Source organism: Tupaia chinensis, unplaced genomic scaffold (assembly GCF_000334495.1).
Source record: "Tupaia chinensis unplaced genomic scaffold, TupChi_1.0 Scaffold148091_1, whole genome shotgun sequence".
Taxonomy (NCBI): Eukaryota; Metazoa; Chordata; class Mammalia; order Scandentia; family Tupaiidae; genus Tupaia; species Tupaia belangeri.
In genome coordinates this window covers 246,851-251,381 of record NW_006207942.1, presented here as the reverse complement: position 1 = coordinate 251,381, position 4,531 = coordinate 246,851, and the positions used below count along the sequence as shown (strand labels likewise).

Here is a 4,531-nt window from a genome sequence, read left to right as displayed (position 1 = left end):
ACAAAGATGGGGGAGCAAAGATGGAGGTTAGGCCCTTGGCTAGTTCTTCAAAGTCCACCCCCTCAATACCCTTCAAGAAAAACAACACCCATTTAAAGAGCCCTGCCGGGAAGGGAAGTCTATAGATCTCACGTTGACTCAGTTCCAATCCTGTGCTGGAGTCTGTCTGTTTGGGACACCTTGGGTTGGTGGGACATGGGCTGAGCCACTATCTCCATGTAGGTGCCTTTATGAGCTGCTTGGGAGAAATGTGTCAATCCGGCTGAGGGAGTCCAGGGCGTGCAGACTCACAGCCTTCCCTAAAGGCTCTCTTTCTTTTGTGCAGAATTGGAAATGACACTAAACTGGGAGTTAGGAGAACTGGGTTCCCCTTCCAGCTCTGCTGCAAATTGGCTTTGTGACCTTGACCAAGTCCCTTCTTCTCTCAGGCCATCAGTTCCCCTATAGGTTTTTAAAAGGCAAGGTCTGCCTTGGATGCTCTTGAAGGACCTGTCCAGCTTACACTCGATGATTCTGTGGCTCATCTAGCCACTCCACAGAGCAAGTCTAAAGTCCTCTAACAAATGGACAGGCTTCCCCCTCCTCTCACTGCTCAGCTGGTCCTACCATGTGCCACAACCAGTGGAGTGTCTCTTGGAGGCTGGGCTGGGGGTGGGGAAGCCTTCTGCCTCAGGAAATCTGCCGGGAGACAGCTCTCTGCAACTCCCCCGTGGTGAGGCAGCAGGCTGGGGTGCTGGGTTGAGATGGCTGGGCCCCAGGAGCAGCAGCTGCAGCTTGAGGGCTCAGCTGGGCTCCACTGCAACGCACCCTTGCTGGGGTTTTGGTGTGAACTGCCCCCGAGTAGCCTGGGGGCAATTGGAACAGGCTCTCCTGTCCAGGCAGGGCTACTGGGATCCCAGTCCCAGCAGATTGACTGAGCACACTCTAGGGTACCACACTGGAAGAGGGATTCAAGCAGATCAAGGCCTGTGTGGGAGGGTCATGCTGGAGAAGGGGCAAAGGGAGATTGGATGGGACATTATGGTCCTTGAGCCTGGCTGCAGATGACTTTTCTAGAGGGGTCAGGCCTATGACAAGAGGGAGCAGCCTCATTATGTAGTTCCAGGGAACAGAACCAAGACCAAAACCAGTGGGAACATTTGAGACAAATCAGTAAAACCTTTCCCACCTCGCCATCTGGAGATGCAGTAGACTGCCTTGGGGGTAGAGGACTGGCTGGACACATCCAGTAGAGCCCAGGTGGGGATCTGTGAGAACTGGAAAAAGCATCATTCTTGAAACAGCTATAAAGCCCAGTGAGATGACCCAGGTCTTCCTCAGTTCCAGGATTCTATTACACTCAGATTCTTTATCCTGCAGACATGGGTTAGCATCTCTCTGCTGGCCAGAAACTCGTTGCTTTTTGAGCTCTGTGCATCTGCCATCTATGTGGGCCTGTCTCTTGGGCCTTTCCTCTTTTCATGTCCCCTCCAGATTGTTCCTTGGATTTCCTTGCTTCACATTTCCTACTTGATTAATAGAAGGATTTACATAGTACTTTGAATTTCTTTTCTAACCGTATATTAACTGCACATCCACAATTACCTCTTTCAGTCCTCACAACAAGCCTTCTCCAGTGACCATTAGCAACTCCATTTTAGAGATGAGGAGACTGAGGCTTCAAGATGAAGGACCTTGTTCAAGGTTATGCTACTAATTGCTAATGGAACTGGGACTAGAACCCGGGTCTGCCCTTTGTCAAGACCTGTTATTTGTTTGCCCTAGAGCATTCCACCTGACAGGAGTCTCTTCGTCTCAAGACCAGGCAGGTACTGAAGTGGAAGAAGCCAGGAGAACCTTAGGTACCCAGCGGGTTTGGGCAGGAGGAGATGAGTCTGGGATGAATGGGGGAGTCAACGGGGAAGGGAAAAAGGCTAAGTCTCTCTCCTTTCCACTCTTCCCCCAAGCCAGGCACCAGGAGGGCCTCTTGATGCAGTAGCCATTATTGCCACCACTGCTGCTGCAAGCGACTCCCCTGCTATGCCTGTTCTGGGTTTGTAAGGAGTGGGTGAGAAGGCTGCTGCTGGAAGCGAGGGCAGGCAGGGTGGGAGTTTAGCAGCAGAGGCTGCAGCATTGGGGGAGGATAGGTAGAGCTGGTACAAGCTGGGCGCTTCTGGTCCCCAGGCTCCCTCTGGTGGAAGAAGCAGGGAGATCGGGGCCTGGCCAAACTGCAGCTTGTTGGGGGCCTCTCTGTTTAGGGATTTTATTTAGTCCTTCCTTCCAACGCCCCTGTGCATCTGCCACCACAATCCATATTTGACAGCAGAAGAAACCGAGGGCTCAGAGAAGTGAAGCCCAACAGAGGTCACACTCCTAATAAGGCAGACTCCTAGTCCTGTAGACTTTCCTTCTACTGCAGCAGACACCCACTGCCATGTTCCTCCCTGGCCATATCATGCACCAGGATTCCCACATCCTTCCACACAGTCTCTCCTGGACAGGTTTCAGGCTGCCAGTATCCCTTCTGCTGTGCTCTGGGTGTGGCCTTTCCAGTGCAGCATGAAGCGAGATGAGCCCCTACCTCCTCCTGGTCTCTGGTCCTGTATGGGAGGATTTTGTTTATTAGCTTTGTAGTAGTTTGGTCCTGACTAATGCATAGGTCTTTTTAAATTATAGTGCTCCCCCTCCCCACCTTGATATAATTAGAGAAGAGCTCCATGGTTGGTGTTGATTTCAGTTTGTACTCCCCCCTCCCCCCATTAAGTTCTGGTATCTGGAGTACTTGGGGCCACTGCCGAGTTGCTCCATGAGAGCTGCAGTCCCCACGTTTTTTGTATAGGCCCAGCTGTAGGGAGTAGTAACTCTCCATTCTCTGTCCCCACCCCTCTAGCCCCTCCTACAAGCGGGCTCATATTTGGGGACAGCAACTAGAGGGGCTGGCCTGGTGTTCTCAACAGCAAGGGCAATGCATGGTCTCCTCTATGGCTATGATGTGATGGGATATCCGCATGGTCCCTATAGGGGCTGAAGTCACAGAGAGGGAGCAAGTAAGAGTAAGTCCAGGGAACGGCTCTGGGGAAGCCTGTCTCCTTTGGGGTCTCAAGTACTTTTCTCAGGAGGGTCTAACCTTCCCAGGAGGACAAACCATTTATCTTCTCCCGACTGTGTTGTGAGTATTATTCTGGTATGGGAGGAAATGATAATGTTGAGTTTAATAAGAATTAGAGGAATCTTGCTTCTCAATCTAGATATGGAGCAAGAATAGGGTTGTTGTCATCCCCAGACATTTCTTGAGTGTGTGTATAGAGCAGGAGGAGCCACCAGGCTGAACAAACACCATGCTCTTTGCTTTTGTGGAGCACTCCACCCCCATCCCGACTAGGGTAAGGGAATTGTGGGCCCAGTCATACCATATGAATCATACTTAGGACAGAAGTGAGTAGCCAGGGTGATGAGAAGTGGAGGTTCTCAAAGGAAGAAGGAATTAGGGCAGGCCAGGCCCCTTGTCGAGGACCTGGCAGCAAGGAGGGAGGGTAAAGAAGATTGGTAGTCTCCTGGTGTCCCATGGTGGGGATGGGTGAGTAGGAGAAAGACACCAGACCCAGACTGGTTGCATGCTCCCCTTTCCTTGCCTGTCCCACCCTTGTCTGCCATGGCCTCTGAATTTGTTGGGAGCATAGTAAAGACCTGGAGGATGGGGAAGAGGCCGCATGTGTACTGAGTGAATCTCAGCCTTCTGTGTGCCAGGCAGCCCCTCATGTGGCTTTATGTAATAATAGCTAACATTTTTAAACTCCATATACTATGTGCCAAGCACGATTTGTTCTAAGTGCTTTCCACATATTAATTCATTCAGTGTTCACATGAATACTTTTCTGTAGATGTAGTTAGTAACTCCATCTTACCAACGAGGAAACTGAGGCCCAGAAAGGTTGGATAACATAGCCAAGGTCACTCTATGAATAAGTGGCAGAACTGTGAAGGCATTTATTGGAGCCTAGGTAGTCAGGCTCCAGTGTCCGTAGCTTTCTAAACTATGATGACGCAGTACTGCTTCTTATCTTAGTTGCAAAGTCAATGCCAGATGGACGTTATTATTATCTTGATTTTTCAGATGAGGAAACAAGAATCAGAGAGTTGTAGTGACCTGCTTGAGGTGACACAGCTAAATGGGGCCCAGAACCGTCTGGCTTCCAGGCTAGGGTATACCATAGCCTCCACAGGTGGAGTTTAAAGACATCGAGGTCACTTCAGGTGTGGCTGTGGCTTCTCTCAGCAGAGTTCTAGACAAGTCCCCTCTACGTGATCCCATCCTGAATTTTTGCCACCATCTCCTAATATATTGTCCCTCCTGCTTTTGCTGTCAAGTTTCTGAGGAGGTGCAGCCAGGCCATATTCTGCAGTATGGCTCCAGTGGTTCCATTCTCTCTTTGACCTGTAAACTCCCACCTGCTGCGAATGGCCCTTTTAGGATCTTCCCCCTACCTACCTTTCTCCTCTTGTCTTTTCCTTCTTTAGTTTATTCATTTGCTTCTTCCATGAGCGAGGGAAC

At 50.5% G+C, this 4,531-nt stretch overlaps 1 protein-coding gene across 1 annotated transcript in view; it reads left to right on the top strand.

The window, feature by feature from the left end:
- LOC102488968 (IQ motif and SEC7 domain-containing protein 2) overlaps window positions 1-4,531 on the top strand; it is a 103,751-nt gene that overhangs the window by 1,225 nt on the left and 97,995 nt on the right.